General features: G+C 48.2%; 1 protein-coding gene across 1 annotated transcript in view; it reads left to right on the top strand.

Annotated features, from left to right (window-relative positions):
* Positions 1-25,342, top strand: part of LRRIQ3 (leucine rich repeats and IQ motif containing 3) — a 544,377-nt gene that overhangs the window by 376,100 nt on the left and 142,935 nt on the right. The gene's annotated exons all lie outside the window — the stretch shown is intronic.

Raw genomic sequence — 25,342 nt, 5'->3', positions numbered from 1 at the left:
ACAGACAGACAGATGGCCATGCTGGAAGCTATGGCCGTCGTAACCGCAATTTAGCTGGCGGTCTGGAAGACACTGGAGATACTTGTGACCGGGGCTTTGGCCGCAATATGCGACACACTATTTGGTGGTCATCTCGATGGTTCCACGACTGTGATTTCATTACGGCACCAGCCTCTTTCGATCCTTGCCGCAGGGAGCACAGTTTGCTCTGACTGTTGGGCTGCCCCTGCAAAAGCGATTAGAGATCCTCAGTTAGTGATACGGAGACAGCAGGGTTTTTCTTTCTTTTTATAATATTTATTTGCACCTGTCCTGCCCTGCCATGACATAGGCAGGAAACCAGCCCCTGAAAAAACGAAGCCTTGTTACTATTGCCCGGAAAGCCCAGGAGCCTGTAGGAGCCAGGGGGAAACAGTTGGCCTGCAGCCCCCCACATGGATCCAGACTGTTTTAAAGACCCCGGGGAGATCCAGCGGTGAGTCTATCTTCCCCCCTGGGGGCTCCCGGGATTATTTTTTGTTTTTCTTCATAGTGAGATCAGGAATGGCAGGATCTAATTCTAATTCTCGTGGTTAAGGGGGACCAGAGGCAAAAATACAGATAAGAATTATACAGCTGCGAGGACAGGGTCAAATTAGTAGCCAATTGAAGGCTTGGAGGTTGAGACGGCTGCAGAGGGCTGTGGATATGGGACCTCAGGTGGTGTGGCACATTAAAACCAGAGGGGTGGAAAATCAAAAGGTAAAAATTGGAATTGAAGCAGATCGAGGGAGAACTTTAGGTCCCCCCTCTGAGGAGGGAAAGCGGTTGGTCACAGAAGCAGTCCGCCTACTGTGGATGCGGCTTGTGGCCAACTTGCAATAACTCCATTGCCTCCCTGATGAGTATCTGCAACAACTGGAACCTGAATGGTACCCCAATGAAATAGATATCAAGAGATCCAGCAGCAAAGAAAAAACAGGCTACAAGGAAAAAAAATCCCAGCCAGAAATATTTGTGCCCGAAATATGACAGTGAGGTGAGATTCAAAATTCCTCACACAATCACTGGACTGCTGATGCCATGGGCGGCAATCTGAGGGATAGCGCCGGGTGCCACAAGCTCTAGCTACGCCTCTGAGAGGAGGTCATCGGTATGTGTCTAATTTGTATAATGTTTCCTAGCACAGACTCCTGACCTTTGTCCCGTCATAGTACATTTCCACCGAAAAACTTCTAGTACACTATACCCAAGGATCCTAGCCTCAGGAGAACAATAGTGGGAACAGTAGACAAACCATGGGAGTGGCAGGTGTGGTAAGTAGTGCCACACAGGGGTGTGGTAACGTACAATATAAAGTAAACTTCGGTTAGACTATTAATATAGCATCGAGACATTTTATAATGCATTTGCAGTAAGGTTGTTGATGATCGGTCATTTGAGATATAGTAGCATATTAAAAGTCAATCGCAAAAATGCTGATAATACCCCAAAACACTAATAATCTCAGTCAATCAGAAGACACCATGTAACAATTGGAGAACACCACATCAAACATAACAGAACCACAATTCAATACAAAGAATGTGATACGCACCCCCTCCCTGTTGTGAGTAGGTGAACACTTAGTAACATCTGGAGACCTCTCCCTGGTTCCAGCAGGAGGCAGGTTCCCAGAGCCGGCTGTCCTCTGGCGACACTGAAGTGGGCTGCCTGCACCAGCACCTGGGTAATTGCAAGCTATTAATCGGCGCCTATCAACCTGTTGCAAAAAAAAATATGGGGGAGCACTGCCTGCTACCACCCAACCTGAGGAGGAAATTCCACGCTCAGAACTCACCTAGTGATGTCCCATCTGGGAATGCTAACTGCTCTCCATGTTTCTCACTGGACAAAGCGTTCAGCCCCTGGCTGGGGAGTCTCTGCAGGCAAGACAGGGAACTGCAGAAATTCCCCCTCCCTGCTACATGTCAGAAGATACTGCTTAGTGTCAGGGTGTTACTACTGTCAAGGGAAAATGCAGGCAGATGCCCTCTCCTTTCTCCAGGGTCGAATGCGACAGCTCAGCAACTAAAATCCAAATTCAGTGTGCATCAGTGAGAAGAGCATGGTCAGGTAGCATAGCTGGAGAGAACAGCATGGGCAGTGAAAACCAATGGGTCCTGTGACCCAAAACTGGATGCCAGTCATCCAGCATCAACCAAACAAGACAGAAAGGGAGAGAAAGAGAGTCAGACCTGAGACTCAAAACAAATCTCCCCCCCCCTTCTGTAACAGGCCTACAGCCAGGTACAACGTGAGGGAGGTACGCAGAGAGACAGCAATTGGGAGACCCTCTGGGGCCAAAGCCAACTAGACGGGGCACCCTTGGCCCAGCATCAAAATTGGACCGCACAGAAAGTTGGCAAGCCGGATCAGAGAATGCATGCAAGGGAAACAGGCTCAAACTGAGCCGTCATTCACAGCCTGGTGACAACCCGGAAAATACAGAACTGCAGCAACTATTACCAGGCAAGAGAAAGAAAGTGAGGAGCCAAGACACTCATCAGCCAGAAAGAGTGGCACCCAGAAGCAGGGCAACAACAGAAATCACATAATGCCAAAATCCCAACCTCGAGGAGGAGGGTGAGGCAAAAGGAAAAAGAGCAAGACAATAGTTACAACAACTAGGATGGTGGACTTGCAAACTCAATCAGTACGTGCTGAAAGAAAACTGGGAAAAGGGAAGCAAGGGCAGCCAGAGATGTGACAACTACCTTCTCGCAGCTGGCGAAGGCATTCAGCCCCAGAACGGAGGGAGAGAGATGTTGAAGACTGGAAAGCGTAGTGGTCAGACCTCAATGCTCCGGAGGACGGTGAAGGCAGCAGCCTGGTCACATGCGGCCACTGGGCAATGTGGTGTCCTGGCTTGGGCCTATAATTAAGCAGGCTAGACGACACACATGTGCTGATGGTGGCTAGCACGTAACTAAACCACGCCCAGTCTTCTGGGCTTTTTATTAACGCTTACCACGTCCCCGGCGCTCACGCCGGGCTGAACCAAAGCCCTCCCGCGCTGGAGGGGACAACTGCTCACAGGAGTGGGAGGGGGCGTGCGCTGCAGTGGTACACCCCACTGCCAGCAACACTACATTCCTCCTTTAACTGGGAATAGAACAAAAACCTGGAACAAAATAGCACACACTTCGCTTGCATAGTCTCTGGTTATGATGCTAACAAACATAAAAAATGTCTCTGGTAGTCTCTGTTAAACATTTCGCTGGTAGAGTCTCTGGAACTTCAGTGTGACTGAAAACATACAGAATACACAAATAGAACAGTCTTACTTTCTTCTCGGCGGGGTCACCATCCGGTTCCGCTCAGCGCCAGCACTGTGCCACAAAGTCCCGGTATCTCTGGGATGGTCTAGGACACGGACATAGACTGTACCTTCCTTGGCTTCACCCCTCCACGGAGGTCTGGGATGGCTCTCCGGAGTCTCTGGTGTCGCTGACGCTGGGGCTCCCTGCTGGTCCTTCGGGCTCACGATCACTCGGGGTGGCGGTGTCTGACTGACTTGTCAGGGCCTCTGCACCAGTTGGTTCTGACGGTCTGTGCAGGGGGGTCGGACGCCAGTCGTCTAGTTCAGGATCATCATTTCCCTCAGGTACTTTCTTAAAAAAGGACACGTTTCTTGTTACCACTTCCCATTCCTGAAGGCAGTGATCATTGTCCCTTTTACCTCAGTCACTCTCCAGGGGTCAAGTTCAAACGGTAGACGGAATTTTCCTCCGGGGTGGCGGTCCTTGACTAGGACTCTGTCTCCGACTTGAATGGGGCTGTCCGCTGCCCTCCGTCTCTGGGACGCTTCTTGGTTGTTCTTGGCGCGCTGTTCCATGGACCGGTTCCGGGGAGCTGGGGATAGCTCCCACGTGGGATGGTGTCTGTGATGGCTCGATTGAAGGAGAGTCGGCTTGGAGAGACCCCGGTGGTGCAATGTGGAGTCAGACGATATTCACTGAGAAACTGATATAGGGCCCGTTCTAGACTGTGGCCATCGGCCATAGCGATTTGGATTGTCTTGTTTAAAGTTCTCATCAGTCTCTTGACTTCCCCGTTGGCTTGGGGCCACCTTGGTGTTATTCGCTTGTGCTTGATACCATGGTTCTGCAGGTATTCGGTGAACTCACCGCCGTTAAACGGGGGCCCATTATCCGTGCGGACTTCTTCCATGAGTCCATGGGTGGCAATGATTTTTTCGAACTTCGGAATCACTTCGGACGCCGCCGTGGACGCCACTATCTCCACCTCAGGATAGCGAGAGAAATCATCAACCACAACGAGCATGTACTTGCCGCCGGGGAGGCTGCCGAAATCCGCGCTGGCTCGCACCCACGGGGAGGTTGGCCCTTCTTCGGTGAGTACGGGGGCTGGGGGGTTGGGTAGGCTTGCCGCTAGGCACACTGGGCATCTCTGGACTACCTCTTCGACGGCCTTGTCGAGTCCCGGGAACCACAGCTTGCTTCGGAGCCTGTTCTTGGATTTCACGATCCCTTGGTGTGATCCGTGCGCCAACAAAGCGGCCTGCTGGGCGAGGCGTTTGGGCAATACGAGGCGAGGACCCCTCAGGAGGCACCCTTCAGCTGAAATGGACAGCTCGTGTCTGACTTGGTGTAGGGCTCTTAGAATAGCCTGGGCTTTCGGGGTGCGAAATGACGCTGGGCTTTGGAGCGCCTTCCAGTCACCAGATTCTACGGCTCGGATCGCAATCTGGAGGCAGTCGTCATCCTTGGTGGCTCTCGCCACTTCCTCCAGGGACATCGGCCGTGGTCTTGACCGTTCAACGATTAGCCGGACGTACTCTTCCGTGGCTGCTGCCTCGGCTGCTTCTGCATCGGTGACCGGGCGGGCGTGCCTCGATAAGTAGTCTGCAGGATTCCGGGTGCCGGGTCGATATTCCACCGTAAACTGGAACTCCTGCAACTTGTGCACCCACTTTTCGATTCTCGGGGGTGGGCGAGAAGACGAGCCTTGGAAAAGTGGGATGAGGGGTTTATGATCGGTGATCACTGAGAAAGGATGCACATAGAGGTAGATGTGGAAATGGCGGCATCCCCATAAAATGGAGATGGCTTCTCTTTCAATCTGCGAATACCGTTGTTCGGTAGGCGTCAGGGTGCGGCTGGCGTATGCAACTGGGGCCCACTCTCCACACGCTTGCTGTTGAGACAGAACTGCTCCGAGGCCTGTTGGGCTGGCATCGACTACCAGTTGTGATTCGTGTCGCGGGTTGAAATAGGCCAGGGTTGTGTCCGTTGACAGAGCCGCTTTGGTCTTTACAAATGACTCCTGTTGTTCCGGGCCCCATGTCCAGGCAGTTGTTGATTTTGTGAGGTCACGAAGGGGCCCTGTCAAGTCCGACAGATCCTTGATGAAACACCCGCAGTATGTCACCATGCCCAGGAAGCTGCGGACGGCTGTCACAGACGTGGGGGCTGGCGCATTGTGGATGTCCTTGACCTTCTCCGGGTCTGGACCTACTCCTTGATCGGAGAACTTGTACCCAAAAAAACTGATGTCTTTGCGTAGGAATTCACATTTGTCCTTGTGGAGGGTCAGTCCTCTCTCTTGCAGCCGAGTGAACACTGCTTGGAGGCGTCGGATGTGTTCATCTAAGGTCGGGGCGTGGACCAAAATATCATCGCTCACGTTGAGCACCCCATCGAGGCCCTGCAGGACATTGTGGATGATGTTTTGAAATACTTCGGCTGCACTTGATATGCCGAACTTGAACTTGGTGTATCTCCAGAGGCCAGCGTGGGTGGAGAAGGTCGTGATTGGGCGTGAGTCTGGGTGAAGAGGAATCTGATGGTATCCTGACCTTAGGTCCATCTTGGAGAACCACTTGGATCCTCAGAGCTCCCCGATGATGTTGTCGATGGTCGGCGTCAGGTGATGTTCTCTTTTGATTGCTAGGTTGGGGAGGCGCATGTCTACACAGATTCTTACTGCCTCTGGTTGCTTTGGCTTCTTGGCGACCACAATGGGGGACACCCATGGTGTGGGCCCGGTCACTCGTTCAATGATGCCAGCCTGTTCGAGCATTCGCAGCTCGGCTTCGACTTTCGGTCGGAGGTGAAAAGCAATACTTCTGTGCCGGAGGGCTACTGAGGCCACTGACTGGTCGATGTGGAGCCGGACGGGGGGCCCTCTCAAACATCCGATGCCCTCGAACAGCGAGGAGTGTTCCGATACCAGGTGATCCAAACCGTGGGATTGTACTGTTAGGCCAAAGTATATCAGCCCGAGTTCTCGCGCTGTTTTACAACCAAGAAGGAATCCTGACCCCTCCTGGGATACGTAGATTTTTGTTTGCAGCTGCGTCGAGTCGTGGGACACAGTAGTTCGGAAAACACCGCACAGGCGCAGCGGGCGACGAGTCCCATAAGCGAAAACCTGCACTCTGGTGGGGTGAAGTGTAGGAGCATTCTCTAGATTCTGATATACGCTGGCGGCCATGAGGTTGATTGTTGCGCCTGTGTCGATGAGGGCTGTGACTGTTTGGCCATGCACTTGGACGGTGCACATTGGTTCGGTAGATGACGTGGCTGCCAAGGTGTTGAGCATGCGCACCACGTGGACGGATGCGGCGTCCTCCTCATCGTCATCCATGTCGCTGCTGGTGGATGTGTTCGGCAGCGGTGCCATCTGTCGCACTCTCCTGGGTGGGCCACTCTATCTCTTTCTTTGCGACGACAGGCAAACGCTCGCGAAGTGATTGGCTTTGCCGCAAGCGCTGCAGATCTTGCCTTGGGCGGGGCAAGCACCTTTGTGGGGAGTGGCGCCTCCACACCACATGCATGCTTGGTTGTGGGTGGTTTGGGCCGGCTTTGGCCGTCCTTTGCGGGGTGGCTTCGTCCGGTTATCTGGAGCCTGCGACTTGATGGCGCACACGGGTTCCGTTTTGACCGTGACAGCTGGTTTTGGCTCCATGTGGGCAGCGCGGGCTTTGGAAAGTTCTTTGGACCGCCCCAGGGCTAGGATGTCGCGCATGGACATGGCGTCCGTTTCTAGCACCCTCTCCCGCAACTTCAGGGAGGCGCACCCCTGTATGAACTGGGCGCGGATTTCATCTTCCGCATCCGGGAGGGTGCACGTGCTGGCTAACTTCTTGAGCCGAGCGTAGAATACATCTACAGACTCCTCTGGGAGTTGGCGGGCTTGGCGGAGTAGAAAGCGTTCGTAGTCCGCACTGGCGAATGGTTTGAAATATCTTGTGATGGCATCACGTAGAGTGTTGTACGTGTGGGGCGGGTCTCCCTTCGTGATGTCCTTGGAGATGTCGTGGATTGCTTCCCCCCCAGGTGCAAAAGCATTGCGCGACGTCGCGCCACCGCAATGTCTGCCACGATGAAGTAGTTTTCAAGACGTTCCACCCACTTCCTCCACCGGGCAGCTTGTGATGGGGGTGTCCCTGTGACAGAGAAGGGCTCCAGTGGCGGCACGTTGGCCATGATGGCTGAAGCAAGGCAGAGGGGGTGACAGGTGGGGCTCTAGACGGTTGAGTAGGCTGCTGCAATCACCAGAGATGGATTCAGGCACTGTGGAGGACTCGTAGGCCCCGCTCCGCGAGAAGCGTGAGGTTTGGCAGGGTCCGTTTACACGTGAAATGCGTGAGGAATAGCGGGGAGGTCGCGTTGCGCGTGGTACTGGGCGCTCACAGCGCTTGCGCGGGGCAGCCGTGGAGCCGCACGGGACCGGGGCTGGGGAGAGAGATGCAGCCTGGGGGTCGGAGGCAGCGGGGGACAGAGGAAGGGCTCCCTGGGGTACCTGTTGGCAGCGCTCCAGTCCACGCTGCGGAGGAGGTCGTAGGACGGCCCAGGAGGCAGACTGAAGTCTCGCAGGAGCACCGGTGAGCGGCGCGAGCAGCAGCAGGTGGGCAGGCAGGCTCTCGGCTTCTTCGAGGCGGGCCACAGCGGGCCGTAGGCGGCTCAGGGGGCCGGGCAGCGCGCCACGTGCAGGCTTGCACGGCGTCGGGCACCGGGCAGCTGGGATGCACACGGGCTGTGGCGGTGCGACAGGGTACGCGGTAGGGTGGACACTTGACCACCCTCGTCGCCAGTGTAGTGTCCTGGCTTGGGCCTATAATTAAGCTGGCTAGACGACACACATGTGCTGATGGTGGCTAGCATGTAACTAAACCACGCCCAGTCTTCTGGGCTTTTTATTAACGCTTACCACCTCCCCGGCGCTCACGCCGGGCTGAACCAAAGCCCTCCCACGCTGGAGGGGACAACTGCTCACAGGAGTGGGAGGGGGTGTGCGCTGCAGTGGTACACCCCACTGCCAGCAACACTACAGGCAACAGCAGGTTGATGTTTACTCTGATGACTCATAACTAGCATTAGAAAGAAGTTAAAATAATGAGGAAAACGTGTTAATGAAGGGAAGTACAATTGTACGTTATTGCTAAACACAGCATACTGCCTGAGGTCGGGACCTCCCCTCCAAGTCAGAGCCTAGTGTGGCCACGCCGGTCACGCCCCCCCCAAAGTCGGCCCTGTGTTAGAGTATGTTTTTTTTTTACAAAGCAAGAACCAACATGTAATGTGTTATCTGAAATAACACGATAGACTCTGAGAAGCAGGAACCAAGTCAGGAGGGGCACTTTATTTAGACAAGTAAGTAGCAAGTGTCAAAGACGCATCATTAAGCAAAAGTAAAAAACTATGCAATCTAGAAAAAAATGAAATCACAGTAATTCAGAGAGAGAGAGAAATTGAATAGCAGAGCGCAATAAGACAGTATAACCCTATCTAATAATGAAATATCTATAAATCAGTCAGCTAGCTGGGAGCACCTCTTTGTGAAGGACACTGAATGAGGTGATCAACGAGTTGGTCAGTTGATAATCCTTTCGTACAGTTGAAATAAGGAACTGATGATCACAGAATCAAAACATTAGCAGGCGTTTGGCCATAGAACATAACAAAAGCTGGGCGATTTGTTGAAAACTCGTTGTCACTTCCTGGAAAGTAAGAAAAGCAGACGTTTCAAAAAGTACAAAAGTTTATCAAAGGTTACTAGTTATTTTGAGCCATGTAGCTGTCTCATCTTGTTTTTCTACATGGCAGACGCATCCTGTTTATCTCTTCATGGCCTCAATTTACGGTAAAATGTGAGCACAGAGGACAGGGACTGGGATATGGGGAATTGTTTATCAGTAAGGCAGCGATTTGGGGTTATTGGCCTTCACAGAAGAGATTCTATAAGGTTACAAAAGGACAGATGCTGAGGCAGTGTGAACAATGTAGCATAAGCCTGTTTATCTATGGCTGGGCAGGGGTCTTATAGACTTTTAGGCTTCAGGTGTGGACAGAATGGGCCTGGGGCATTATATGGTAAAACTAGACCCAGCTTCATGTCCATGTTTATCATTTGAGCTGAAGGTTCTGAGCTATCAGTGCATGTCTTCAATACCATAGAAATGCAACCCTCTTGCATAGACTCGGGCAGCATACCGGTGTCACGGGCATTGTGGTATTCCTTAAGTGGCTGCTGCGTGAGGACTGGGATAAAGGCCTGGTAAAATTTGGCTGAAAGGCAATGACTTCCTGATGCCCCCCTCAGCAGACAGATAAGTGCTGTGTGCACCTACTCTAGGGTGAGATCTGTGTCTCTTCTAGGGTGAGATAAGCATCTAGTTCTTGGGCTGCGATGTCCCCCCATCGTGGAATCAGTAGAGCAACCAGAAAGCCAGCACTGTGCTCCGGATCCTGTTCCAGGTGGCCCCAAACGGCATCAACTATATCACTCTGTGTACTAACACAAAACACTCCTGCGGCAAACTGCTAACACTGCACCTCAAACTCCAATCTTAGCCAGTAAAGTGTACTGTGCCCAATTCTTCCAGCACTTGTCGTCGTATAATGCCACTGTTGTCCAGATAAAGATACTTTTACAATATAGGAAGGTGCACCAGGAAAAAAATTCAACATCCAATGTCGTTTTTCTAAATTCTTCTTTATTAGTATATATCAGTATAAACATTAAAATCCAGCCAACGTGTTTAGTTCCATAACTCTTTAGAACTACATCAGGGCTCAAATCAGTATATAGTGAAGTACTTCGGAAATGTAATAATCAGATTGTGTATTCATAGTAAATTGCATGTCCAAAATTTTGGTATCATAAATTGCAGTCAGCATCATCCAGCCCCTTACTGGGTACCATAATAAGTATTGCTACCCAAATGTCCTATGGTATGTTTTCCTCACTATCCTACCACTCTGTGTGTAAATGTCCCATCCCCGGAAAGTTTTAAGATGATCAATAGGAGGGCAGGGTGTTTCTTGGCTGAGTATCCAGGCCAGAAGTTGCCCAGAACAGTCCACCTTCATATACATTAGCTGTGCAATAGATTTCAAGGTTTTGTTCTCTAGTGTATTCCTTACAGACAACATTTCTATTTCTATCCCAACACCCCTCCCACTTCATCTGGGGGGAGCTTCTGGATCCCTGCCATGACCCCCTCCACTTGAATAAGTTCTTCCTACAACACCTTCTCACCCCGTACAATAGGCCCACACACAATCACTGTATCACTGCATCACTGCCTTCATTGCTTCCCACTCTGTCATCTGACTTAAGTAGAAGACTTCTTTGTACATACACCTTAAGAATTTTTGTGTTAAAACATTAGTGAGTGACAGGGGGATCTGACCCTGGTCCTGATGAAGGGGCATAGCGCCCCAAAACATGTTGACCCGCACAGGAGAGTAAGCCCATTAACGTGCTGTATCTCTCCGAATCACTTTTTTAACAATACCAGCCAGTGTCTATTAAATAGTTTTTTCTACCACTAGGCCAGGTATTTTTTAACACCACTTACTTATATTTCACCACTGACCCTATTAACACTCACTCCTATTCAGTCACATAGCACCCACATAAAAAGGTTCTCCAGCGTAGTCGCTTGTTGCAGCACTGCCCCGTCCCGCAGCGGGGTGGGAAGACCCCAATGATGAAGCATGACACCAAGGGCCCTTTTGGTGTGTGAGGGGTATTTTAACACACAGTGTGTATTCCATGAACATCAGGATACATACCAACTCTACGTGAGGTGGACCTTTGTTGATTAACTGTACTTTCAGGAGAGGAGGATTGGCCCACCCTGGTGCCGTTGAGCACCACCTCTTCACTCCCCCCATTGATAATTTTTTACCCCTGGGGAAAACCAGACCAGTACCCCTGTGACAAAGACGAGTAGTTAGCATTGTATACTTGCCTCCTATATTTTTTTGCCAGTTTTGTAGCCTCTGTGTCTGTACGATGGGTCTCCTGCAGGCATGCTATGTTAACACTGTGCCTTTTATGAAGTCATAACTCTCTCTACTGCTTTTTATAGAATTCCTGTCCTCACACATTCCAAGAAAGGAACTTACAATTTCCTCGTCTACTCATCATGTCCTCACATCAGCAAGCTGATCATGTCAAGAGGGCATTGAGCGCATGCAAAAGCAAAACAAGCAACCCAGTTGACTCCCCCCAACCCCGGACAAGTAGCATTGAACAACAACCACACACATGTTCAAAGACAGCAAAGTGCCAGCATGTACACCATCGATACTCAGACCCGCACAAAGGAAACCCACAACATGGAGAAGAAGCTCCCCTCCCCACCCACCAACACATAATAATTAATAGTGTTCAAACATGTTACTGCAATCAAGTCAACACCCTTCAGTAACAGTAATATGACATTTAACCATATACTCTCAATGCAATCCTATCCCTCTCCTGAACCCCAAGCTGGCCAAAGCCCTTGCACACAGTCATACAGCTCTTACTGAGGATCCTCCAGATCAACCAATCACTGTGAGAACGTGGTTCTGACCATCTAAACTGCCCAGATTCTTCACTTTTTGATTACCTAGTTTTTGACTTTTTACAGTAGGAGAGCCTTATAACCTGTGACTCATCCGTGGAAATGGCATGGTAAAATGAACTATGCGTGTTTACCACCAGTGTCTGACTTTTAAGACAAGGCCACTGTGACCAGCAAGGGTAAGGGTCACTGGGCTGTTTACATTTGGACATGTGTGCGGACGTGTGAGGGCTGTACGCAGGAGACTCCTGTTGTGCGCAGCCCAGGAACTGCACACAGGTTGCCTGGCCTAGAAGGTACTCTCCAGGGTCTGGTATTGACCTGGGATAGGCCTTATGATGTCCGTGTGCTTTACTGTCTTGTCTGCCGTGACACTCCATTTTACTCATATGGGGAAGGCTGCCTTAGAAGGCAACTCTGCTTCCTCCTGGTCTAAAGACACCTGGGTCTTAATGATGTACAGTGTAATCTGTGTAAAAAGAACAATTCTGTAAAGTCTAAAGACATATCTGTACAGGTCAGGATCAGAGCCCAGGCCTTTTGTCACCCTGTTGGGCTGGGTTAATTATTTTTCTCTACAGCGGCAGGAACAAAGACCTTCCCCCACAAAGAGAGTGAATAACCATGATAAGATCAGCTCCCGAGGAGGAAGGGGCGGGATGGACTGCTGTGCTGTCATCCTGTGCCAGGAAGAGGGCCGGCACATGCCCACTAAACAAAGGGATGGAGCCCAGACCATGAAGCCAAACCAGGAGGGGAACTTATTTGAAGTTTCGCTCGGGCAGGGCCTGGCAGTGAGAGGCAGAGCTGAGACACCCAGAGCGAAAGTGGATACTGGGTGACGCCATCTTGAAGTATCTCAGAAGGCTGTGGAGGAAGGTTGAAACAGGACAGTGACGTGTCACCTCAGGATAGGCTAGAAGTGCATCCCAGGTAGGATCTCCTGCTCCCATGTAGAAGGTGTTGTGCTGGGGGAGAGCTATTTCTTTCTTGCGCTTTTCTACTGGACACTGGGACTGGAGGTGAACGCCATGGACAAATGGAAGGAAGAACCCCCTGACTGCCATCTGGACTAAGCACAATGCATATGATTGGGGAACATCCTTTTCAACGCGGATTTTACTCCGCAGTACTTTTAGAACGCGTCCGTTTAAACGCAAGTCGTTACCACGACTTGTGCTGGAGGGCGCTAGAGGATAAAGAATAGTATATTTACTATTCCAACACCTTCCCTAGTATCCACGGGTACTGGTGTTAGAATAGTATATTATACTATTCATTATCAGCGCCCCCCAACGCAAGTCGTTGTAACGACTTGCGTTGTTAAAGACACGTTGTAAAAGCACACGTTGTGACGGTACACGTCGTACCATCATACATCCCATATGATTGACCATGGGACTAGTGGGGCACTTCCACACAGCCAGGGAAGCTGGTCCCCTTACACTCCCTGAGGACCAGTTGGGGGAAAGACTGAGCTTCTGCCCCAGAAGGAGGAGCGGCCCAAAGGAAAACAGAGTGAAAGGCTAGGCAGGTAGCCAGTGAAAATCGCCCCCTGCAATGTTTGTCAACTTTGAGGCCAGTAGGTATGAAGAAAGTGCTCCAGTTACCTAGGCTCCACCACCATTTTCTACCCTACCCTCGGAGTGGGACAGGGCCCCGAGGCTGCCCCCAAGAAGATAGAAGGTGCGGAAGCTCTTTTGCGCTTCGCCTATGAGAGTGGAAGGAATCCTGGGCCCGAGAAGAAGCGCATCCCCACAATAGTGGGTGGAGGCCCAGGACCCATCTCTGGACCCCAAAGCGGCAAAGACTCGAGGAGACATTGTATCATCCCTCCCACTGATGGAGGAAGGGGCCCAGGGCTTCATCCCTGAGCCCCAAGAAGGACTAGAAAGAGGGAACTCCATTGCACTACCCCGCAAATGTGGGAAGGGGACCCAGGACCCCATCCCTGGACCTCGTTACCTGAGGAGAAGGGGGAAGTGCCACTGCAGGAGCAGCACAGCATTCCCCCCAACAGAATTCATGAGTCTCAAGCCTAAGTTGGGTTGAACTCTGAAAGGATAACCCTTAAAGGATTTTCAGATACTTCTCAGGCTGGAGCGTTTACTCCACAGCTGGGCGTGTGCCACCCACTAGTGGCAATGACTGGCTACAGTCCTAGTGGCCTGAAGGTGTTTAACGTGAGATTTTATATTGTGTAAACACCCTATATGAAAATTGGAAATTGCAAATTTGTGATCTGCTTCAGGGGCTGCGTTTAAATGGCAATTTTTGTGGTGAAGGTTATTAAAAGTGTATGCTTCAGCCTTCCTCTAGTGTTGAAAGTCTATAACTTCATAGTGTTGTGATTATAATGGTGATGCTCTGTGCGCGCTCTACATACATATAACATAACATAACATGACAGCCACTCGCTTTGGTGCCAGCATTAAGCGCTCTTACTCCAAGTTAGGTTCAATCCTTGCATTTAAGGAAAAGATAATGTTTTTAACTTGTGAGTTGTGGTACTATGCCCCCCCATTGAAGGGGTAAGAAAGATCATGCAAAGTCATCAAGAAGTATTTTCATCAGTTTGTGTATCTTTGTAATTTGCGGCATAGTATTGAGTAGTGTGGTGTGTGTGTGTGTGAAATAAATTTACTTTTTTCTTTTTTTAAAGAAGAAGCACAGACTGGACAATCATTTATTGAGTGTTAATATTGTGTATATGTGAATGGTGAATACAAGCCCAAACCACCTCCCTTGAGTAGGTCATGGGCTGCTCTGCTATACTACTCCATGAGAGTCAAACGCTACAATGGAGTGTTTGGTTCCCATGGAGGACAAATGTAGACCCATTACTTGTGCAGGCCACACAACTAAGACTAATTTTCAAACAATCATTTATCATGCTAGTGATCATTTACCCAGGTACCACCACATCAGCCGTTCAACCAGAGAACAACCACCAGTCAGGTAGTCCTCCGAGATCACATCCACAGCAGTGTGGCCCTCCAGGAAGTCCTGGCAGTCAGGAGCAACAACAGCTATCCCATCAGTTACCAGTGTCCTCAATAATGTCACCAATATGTGAAGGAGCATCAGAGTCCTTGCCGCCCTGGGAGGATGTCCTCCCACATGTCTCTGGCACCCACAGCAGTTTCATTTCTACTGTGTCATGGTTCCATTGTCCTGGATCACAACACAGCCAGAGCCGCTCTCGACAGACAGTGGCACAATCTTGGCTCTTGGCCGAAAACGTCTGCGTCACTCACTTACCACTGGCATGAAATGGTTCAACTTTACTCAGGGGTCCCCCCTATGGTGTATCCGACATATCCAGCTGTGACCAGATATCCTCAGGGTGCTCAAAGAAGTGCAAATGTTACTCCATAATAACACGTAGCTTAACTGGAAATAGCAGCACGCATGTAGCCATTTCTTGACCTCCAAGAATGCTTTACGTCACTCCTGCATTCTCTGCATGTAATCCAGGTAAATTGCAATTTTTTTATTCTTGCACTGAGGAACTGCACAATCGTATCTATATCTCTGTAATTCAACAAGCGAGCAATGTGTGCTCTTAGAGGAGCACCCAGAGGAGGAACGAGGGCAAAAGGTTAGGATAGCCTCGGTTCGGTTTTCACCCACTGTTCCAGAAAGTGTTCCATGGACTGTCCTTCTCAGGGAAGCCCAGCAGGCCTAGATTATTCCTCCTCGAGCGGCTTTCAGCATCTTCAACTCGGTGCTCAAGGGTGCCAATGAGCATAGTTAGATATGCCACCTGCTGTTGGAGTTGCTGCACCTCTGTCTGAAGCAAAATAAGGTTGGATTCTGCAATGTCAACTTTATCTGTTATTTTTCACAAATCTGCATTGAGAAGATTCACTTCAATGGATAATCCTGCAATTTCCCCTCTAGGTCCTCTCTTGACCCCTTTATGATCTCCAGGACAGCAGTAGACAACGGCGCCCCCCCCCCGCACTCCAGTGAGTGCTCAGTGTGTGTTCTGATGTCCCTGCCTGGTAATTCTCTGGGAGCTCTGGCTCGGCGTAGTGCACTGCATGATGGTGTTACCCTGCAAATACCTCTGGGGTCTGTCCTACCCCAAGGTGAATGTGAGTGCAATATATAAGCTGTAGGTTCACCCAAATGTTGTAGTGAAAATTTCTCCCTAATGTTCACTGATGCGAATAGCAGTCACTGCAGGAGGTAGAAAGGGATGCTTCAGTCGCCCCAGAATGCGGATGAGAAACAGACCTCCTGAAACTCTCAGAGGCGCAGAACACAAAGTTCCAAGGGAGCAGCTCAGTGATTCCATCAATCAGTACATTCATCCAGGGGGGCCACAGGTAAAGTCATTGAGTCAGTGACGGTAGAGCAACTAAGGGCTACCCTCAGGGCAAGCAGCTCACAAGTCCTGAATGGAATCCAGGAACAATAGGCCTCCCCTGGGTTCCACCTCCCCAATACTCCACCAGAGGAGCAGAGCAGCGTCTGAAGCACTGGGGTAGAGGAACACAGGCCTCAGCGAGGGACTGTATCAATTATATAACGACCTCCATGGTGCCCCCCTGCCACCCTGACAACCCTGAGATGCAGTTGTACCCCATCAGAGGGCTCCGCACTTTCCGGGCACAGTCCGATACCTGAGTCAGCACCAGGCGCAGGTGCTGTTGGATCCATGGGTACTCCACTAGATCCAAGCCCGCTGTGAGGGGGCCATCTCTACCACCAACAGATATCGCAATACGGCAAGCAGGAACCTCTCCTATCCACCACTCCAGTGCTGGCCTCCTCCAAGCAGCACCTAGTAACAATAGGGAGAAAATACCCCCATTAAGAGACTTATCAAATGAGTTTGGGTTTGGCAATGAATGAAGGCTGACCTATAATGAGAGCTTTCCTTTTCCTGTCACAGGATAATGTTGTAGATTCTTAAAAGGGAGTTATGACGGAGGCGTTTAGTGGTCTAGTTTCGAAGGGAAGCTAACTTTTCCTGAAAGTCCCTTTATCACTGGAGGATACTTGAGTTAATAGATATTAACTTTATTTACCCAAGATCTTTCATTCAGTTTACTGGGTGCCAACTTCCTTCCTTCCTCATTTAATAATGTGATTTTGATGTCATCTATCAGATCTTCTTACCTGCAAATGACCTCCGTTTCCTTAAGCCTAAAAAGTACTGATTGATACCACTGGAAGGTTTTACAGAGTTTGGTATTTCACAAAAGATATGCCTTTCTACAGTGTCCCTGCTTTCCAGTGCTTAATTTATCAAAAATGTAGTGCGGGGGCCCTCAACAGGAGGACACTAGAGCTTGCACCAACCGTTGCCCCTGGCAGCACTGCCAATGACAGCACCAACACACTACGAATCATCACACTCTTAAAAGTGTGACAATTCATACTATTACAGGCCCCCAAAGCATAAGAATTGCTTTGGAGGCAAATACTAATAATTTGAAATGTAAATTGAAATAATAAACAGAAGTTGTTGGGCTCATACCTAAATTGGCAGACACCATACTATGTGGCAGGCAGTCATAAGCCCCTGTGCTGGCAATTAAGTGCTGGTGCTCAGCACCGAAAAGCACAGGCACAAATTAAGAACTGCTGCTTTTTCGCCTTTCTAAGACAGTGGAGCTCTTCCTCAAATTTACCCTGGCAGGGCTGTGAACGTTTCGCTAGAACATGGGTACAAACATTATCTCAGCAGCCAAAAGTTTTTTCAATTGTGTGATCCTAGGCAATTGTTTTATTTCACTTTCCCTCCTTGTTAATTGTCATAAACAAAAGAACGTTGAAATGCATGACTTATAGATGTGCATTGTACAAAACCTTCTCCTGTGTTTGATTTATAAACTATAATGCTGTTTGTTAGATTCGGGGGTCTCTAGTTGGCAGAGGTAGGTACCAATGTCCAAATAGGGACCCTTGCTTCTAGTCAGGGTAAGGGAGATACACTCTTTAGATAACCACTGCTCACCCCCTTGGTAGCTTGGCACAAGCAGACAGGCTTATAAAGGCCAATGTGTAAAGTATCTGTACCAACACTCACAGTAACACAGTGAAAACACCACAAACGGACTCCACACCAGTTTAGAAAAATAAAGTATCTTTATCTCAACTACACAAGATCAAAACAACAAAAATCCAACATACACAGTTCAAGAATATGATTTCCAAAAAGTTCTAGGGTTTGCGTCAAAATAATCCACAGTTGCTTTACGTTTAGCCAAAAGTACCTGTAGATGCGACAAAAGTTCAAAATGGAAGCTGCAGCGTTAAAAAATAAGCGATGCGTCACTTCTGAGACCCTGGGAAGGCGATGCGACAGCCCCGCTGGACGCAGCGGGCGTGTTGCGACAAATCCAGTCTGTATGGGGAGGGATGCGATACCTTGTATGGATTCCGATGCGCAGGTTCGGTAGGAAGAGTCTTGCACAGGCACAATGCGATGATCTTCGGGACGGCGACAATCTCAGGCGGCGATGCGCAACAGCGATCTTCTCCTCTCCCGGTCCCTCGATGCAATGGCTCTGCAACGATGTTCGCAGCAACGTGATGCGGTCCGCAATGAAGAGGGGCGTCGATCTCACCCAGCGGCGACAGGCTCTGCGACGATACTCCCAGCAATAGGAATCTTCACTCACCGGGCCGATGCGTTCCACAAGCTAATGATGCGTCGGCTCTTGCAGCGGCTACAGGCGCTGCAACGATTTTGAACTTTGCTGCGGTGGGAATTTGCTCGCACTGTCGGGAATGCGCTCCGCAAGCGAGCGATGCGTGAAAATTGCAGATTGTCTTCTTTTCTCCTTGTCCAGATCCCCAAACAGCAGACACAACTTCCAGAGGTCCCACAATTGAATCAAGCACTCTGGGAAGGGCAGAACTCATACAGCAGAGTTCAGGGGGGAACCTGGGGGTGAGGTCCTTTTGTTCCTGGGACTTCTTAACAGGGAGACAGCTATTCTTAGGCCCTTGAAGATCTCTTCAAGCAAGGGGAAAAAGCAACAGCAAAGTCCTTCCCCTCTCCTTGGCAGCAAAGCAACTGCCGGTCAACCCACAAACACACAGCAGGACAGTCCTTCCTCTTCAGTCTTCCAGCTTTCTCCTTGGCAGAGATTCCTTGATTCCAGGATGATCTAATTTTCTGTAGTCTGGGTAGCCCTTTTTATACCTTGTCTTTGTTCTCTGGAGGCAGAGAGGCCTTGGCTTAGTCAGAACCAGTTCTTGTCAATCCTGGAGCACTTTGTTTTCCTGACTTCTTTCCTGTCAGAAAAAGGGGCAGGGTCGCAATGTAGAAGGCAGGCACAGCTCTATTCAGGCCCAGGTGCTATCCCCTCCCACCACTCAAGATGCAGATGCAGCTATTCAGCCTAGGGCTGACTCAGCCAGCCTCCTGGGGGCTCCCCAGCCCCTGTCACTCACAAACCAGACAGTCAATTTGCAAACAGGCCAAGGCACACAGAATGGTTAGACAAGAGAACAGCCACTTTCTAAAAGTGCTGTTCTCAAACACAGGATTTAAAAAAAACATCCCTCCTAAAAGATGTGTTATTGAATTCTGAGTTCAGGGATACCAGACTTTAATTTTCTATCTTGCTCCTATGGGAAGATTTGCAGGTAAACATTATACACAGCATTCCCTATTAAAGCCTACGGGCAAGATAGCCCTCTCAATAGTGAAAAATGAAAATGGCTGTAATTCACTACCAGAGCATGTCACACACACCACTACACGCTCTACCTTTCAGATACACTGCACCCTGCCCAGGGGGGTACGTAGGGCCTTCCATAGGGGTGTCCGATGGGTACAGAAAGGGAAGGGTTAGGCCTGGCCAGTGTGGACACTGCCCAGGGAAGCATGGCAGTTAGCAACTGCACCCAGACACCGCAGTGGCAGGCCTGAGAGACACCATTGGAAGGCTACTCATGTGGGTGGCAAAATCAGTGCTGCAGGCCCACTAGGAGCATTTGAATCACTAGCCCTGGCACACTCAGTGCACTTTACTAGGGACTTCTTGGTAATACAAAAATGCCAATCATGGATAACCAATCACAATAACAATTTACTCAGGGAGCACTTCAACTTTGACACTGATCAGCAGTGGCAAAGTGCCCAAAGTATCTAAACCAGTAAAAACGAAATCCAGCACAGGGTAAAAAATACGGGAGGTAGAGGCAAAAAGTCAGGGGAAACCTCGCCAAAGATGCCAGGTCTAACACTGTTCATATGAAATAGGAACCGAGCCAAAGAGTACAATTAACAACTGACTTGCATCTTAGTTCGCTTTTGTCATTTTTGTCAGGGTGGGGGGATGAATGAACGTTTGTAAATTCATATTTGAAAACTTGCTTTTAAAATAAAATATTTCTCAATGCACTGATGTTATGTACAAAGGTGAAATGGTTCTGCATGTTATTGAAATACACATTTTGAATTTTGAAGAGACATTTTCATATTTTTGCACTTTTACTGCAAGATGTCTTTAAAAATAAAGGTGTTTCTAAAGTTAAGTAGTGCGGGAAAAAAACTAGTTACTTCCTTTCAGGCCAGAGGAACTACAGGGAGAGGCGAACCACAGCGCCCACAATCCTCCTGGGCTGCACAGAGGCACGCTATCGCCAGGTCACGCCCCCACAGGTGAATAAAAACGGACTCAGCCTACCGCAACGCTGAAAATCACTGTATCCTGCACCTTGTTGGAGCTGTTTGCGGGCTAAGAATAGCAGGAATCCACGCTCCTTTGTTCTTTTGCTGGACCCCGACACCACCTCTCGCGTTTCCCGCGAAGTTGCAGCTGGGGGCCAAAGGAACTGCAGGGAGAGGCGAACCACAGTGCCCACAATCCTCCTGGGCTGCACAGAGGCACGCTATCGCCAGGCCACGCCCCCACAGGTGAATAAAAACAGACTCAGCCTACCGCAACGCGGGACGAGCCGGGCGAAGCCCGGGCCAAGGGCTGGCCCGTCTGAGCCCGTCAGAGACAGGAAGAGACTGGACTGGGCTACTCCCTTTGATTTTCCCATATTATTAGTAAGACTTTATTACGTGTTTGGTTTTGTTAATGATATGCTTTAGAATCCTGGTACAAGCCTAGGCTCCACTGGACATAAATGGCGCTTAAAAATTCAAATGGAAACAAAACGGGTAATAGGGGAGGGGGTGGAGGAATTACTGGTACTTTAGATGCTTTTATTACTAGGGCTGCCTCTGCCTTAGAGAAGGAGATTGACTTAACTGTACGTCGCCTTTCCCTCGACCCCGTGTTCTTGAGAAGATCTTTACTCGGGAGCATAGTACTAGCACCGTCACCTGAACAACCCCATACCCAGATTGTACCAAAAACCCCAACACCATAGAGATCTACCAACTATTCTAGATATAAGTGGGATTGATGTAAGCTTAGATTCCTTTATGGCTTACCCGAGAGCTGAGTCGGCCAATAGAAAAAGTCCTCAGCTAGCCAACAAATCACAAATAGAACATAATCAAATTGAATGTAAGCCGGTCTCCGCTCTTGAACGCAAACACGGTGGAAACCAACAGAAGGGCGGGTGCACTAAAAAGATTAAAGCTGACCCTCTTAAATGTAGGGAAAAGGTGATTGTGGATAGACATAAGACATCTACACAGGCAGTGAGAACTTCCACAAATCAGATTAGTCCCATTGACGAAATAATTGAAATTCTGCTAGAGGATGTTAGGAGTACAGTTTGTTTGTTAGAAAATGTCGAACAACTGATTAAATCCCCAATTCTTCCTTTAGTGGAACGGACTAGAAGGATAGGCAATCAGCTAGATACTCTTGAGAAGATCATACAGGCAAATTCAGAAATGCTAAAATAAAAAGTGTACACAAAATCCTCGCACCTGTCTTACCCAATAATAATCAGAAGCTCCTATTTAGTGAGATGTTGGGACAAGGCGGTAAAGAATTACCAAAGCAAGTAAGCGGAAAGTTATCTGGTAAAGTCCCCCAGCTAGCCAGCTTGGACCCAAAGTGTAATCAAGTAGATAGCTATAAAAATAGCATAAACAGTACTACTAAGAGGACATGGAAAATAGTAGCGTTAGCGGAACCAGATAAAATCGCGGCAACTAGAAGCAAAGGAAATAGGCAGAGAATTGACTTGCCGCCGAACTCGTACCCCTACGTAATCGTGCTGACTGGGGTCCCTGAATGGAAGCATGATCGAGATGAAGCCTTTCACAAATTAAAAAATAAAGTTATGTTCTGGATAGGAAAAAATAGACCTCTCAGACCAGATTTACAAGGGGAAATCATAAATGTTCGGAGAGCAAGCTGGGTGGGACATAAAGTAAAGGACATTGAAGGAGACTGTATCATAGTGAACTTCAGAGATCCCAGAGTGGTACAGTTCATAGGTGGTTTCCCGTATCATGATAACTCTGGTGGAACCTTTTCCTTCGATCTCAGTTATTTTTACCCACTGGCCCCTGCTATGGTTGGCAGACACAGACCCTAATATTTACATCATGGAATAAACCCCTTTCAAGCTGGAAATCAATTCAATGTCCCATTTGTACCCATAACACACAGAGGTTCTTCGACTAATAATTTTTACAATAGTTACCAGGCAGGGAATTTATTTAATGTTTCAACTAGCAATCGCTTTGAATCCCTGTCTGGATTTGGGGGGTGGATTGACCAGCAAGAGATAGGGAAACTGCGAATAGTATTGATAACCCTTTGTCTAACCAACTAACGGTCCATCAGGTGAACTTTGAGCACATTGAGCATTTAGGACAACCCAAAGTTAGTACAGAACCTGTATCCCCAGAAAGGCCAGATGCTATAATTTCGAGGGATCGAAGTTTAAGTGGGGGGACACCAGATACTTTTGCTGACAATGTCGTGAATCCCGCTGTTGACTTAAAAGGTGGTAAAGGGGATAAATGGTTGATTATTTTCTGGAATATTGCCGGACTTAGAGCAAAAATGGATAATCCGTTCTGGTTTAAACTAATTGATGAATGTGATGTTATATGCTTGCAAGAAACATGGGCCAAGGATGTATATCATTTGAATGGTTTTAAAACTTTATTTACCCCAGCTATAGGCTTAGTCCATGGCAGAGCAAAGGGAGGGCTCTGCACTTATGTTTCAAACAGTTTTAACTGTAAAAGTATTGAGATTTTTTATAATAACTGTTTTTATCATATAGCCGGTCTGCATATGAATAATACCTTTAGTATATTGATTGTAAATGTTTATAACAATGTTCCGTTAGCAGATTTACCCTCAATATTTAAAATCCTAAATTCAGAACTTAACAGTATAACCTGTAGCGAACATAAAGAGTTTGTCGTTAAAAGGGGGGGGGGCGATTTTAATTGTGCCCTTTGTAATAGAGCGGGAACAGGGAACTGTGGTCTAATGGTAGATAGGGAATCCATCCTGGCACACTTTGAACATTCAGTTATGGGGGATGCCCTGAACGAGATTTTGTTCATGAACGACCTAGGCTTCGCAAATAAATTGTGCCACCCAGAGGTACCGTTTTCTGCTACTTTTAATGGCAGAGGGTTATCCTCTATAATTGACTATATTCTGATTTCCTCATGTTATGGGGATAGCGTTGCCAGTTATAGTGTGTTGAAGACCCCCTTAAGTGATCATTTTCCTATTAGGGTAGTTATATCAGACCCTCGGGCCATTGTTGATAGAACACCCATAATACATTCTAGAGATATTGAAGTTGCTAGACAGAATGGCTACGCTCTAAGGTGGTCTAAGGTTGTGCCTGATTAGTTCCTTTGTACCCTAATTAAGGCATGTAATGCGTGTTTTGCTACTTGCCTCGATATGGGTTCTGATGATACTGATATAATTAACAATTTCAGACAAATCACAACACGTATCAAGGAAGGCCTATGGGTCAATGCAAAGAACACTACAAGTAAAAAAAGAGGTTGGTTTGATTCAGTGTGCACTAAGGCGTACTCGAAACTTAAATGGGCCTTGTGCAGGAATGATAGAGATCAGAGTCAGATTAGGGGGCTTCGTAAAGCATATAAATCTGTGTTAAAAAATAGAAGGGAGATGATGAGGAAGGATGCATGGGAGGCACTAATTGAGGCTTCGGAATTGAAGGATATGACAGCTTTTTGGAAAGCATTCAATGCACCATACTGTAAGGATAATACCAAGGCACGATTAGAGATTGCTATCTCTGAGGGCGAATGGGTGAGACATTTCGAAACTCTGTATAGCCCTGTGACTACTACGGTTGATCCGTCAAGGGAGCTACCTGAGATGGAGTTGAGCAATGAGGGGTTGAATCTCAATTTTACTTTGGAAGAAGTAATTAGGGGTATCAACTTAAGCAAGGGGGGTAAGGTACCCGGCCCTGATGGTGTCCCAGTAGATATCTTTAAAAATAATGTAGCACTGTGGGCTCCATTGCTCACAAGAACTTTTAATGCTGCCTGTTCGGTGGGTCTTGTTAGTACCTGGTACGAATCTATTATAGTACTTATTTTTAAAAAGGGCGATAGGGCTAGTTGTATGTGTTACCGACCTATATCCTTGCTTGATTTGACGATTAAAATCATTGCTAGGATTATCCTAGACAGATTACATTTATGGGCGGAAGAGAAGAAGATTATTAGTGACCTCCAGTATGGTTTCAGAGAGGGAGTTGGTACAATTGATCAAGGACTTAACCTATTTATCCTCCTAGAAAAATACACTAAGGCTAAGGGAGGGAGGCTGTTTTTAACCTTTGTGGACTTGACATCTGCCTTCGATTGTGTCAGCCATAGCAAACTATGGTTAATTTTAGCCCGGCTGGGTGTAGAGAACAATATTATTCAGTTCCTAAGAGAATTGTATAATGGGGCAAGGGCACCGATTAGATACTGCAGGAGAGGGGAGTGTACTAGATTGTTCAATATTGAAAGGGCAGTGAGGCAAGGATGTGTCCTTGCCCCTTTTTTATTCTCCATTTATATCAATGAGTTAGAGGATATTTTATTCCGGGACTGCATAGATATGCCGACGGCTATAAACCGCAAAATACCGGCACTCATCTATGCAGATGACGCTGTCCTAATGGCAAGGACTCCCGTAGCCATGCAAACCATGATTACTTCTTTTACTACCTTCATGACAAATCTGGATTTGAGGGTGAATTGCACTAAAACTTTCTCTATGAATTGTGGTAGAAGAGCGAACTACAGGAAAAGAACAATGTTCATTGGCTCTATACCACTAGATCACACTCCAACTTTCCCCTATTTAGGAATTTTGTTTGACTGTACTGGTCAGTGGAGTAGTGCAGTTAAAAGTAGAAATCTGTTACTTGCCAAGTCCATAATGGCCCTTAAGCTCTTTAGTAAAAAGATGGGGAGAAAACGGGTAAAGGAGCTTTTATGTATTTATAAAGCTAGTTGAGTCACGGTGGCAACCTATGGGGTGGGAATTTGGGGTTATTCTAATGTCATTAGTTTACAGCAAACCGAAAATGGCTTCTTGAAGTATC

This window comes from Lissotriton vulgaris, chromosome 1_1 (assembly GCF_964263255.1).
Source record: "Lissotriton vulgaris chromosome 1_1, aLisVul1.2, whole genome shotgun sequence".
NCBI lineage: Eukaryota > Metazoa > Chordata > Amphibia > Caudata > Salamandridae > Lissotriton > Lissotriton vulgaris.
This window is presented reverse-complemented; position numbering and strand designations above follow the sequence as displayed.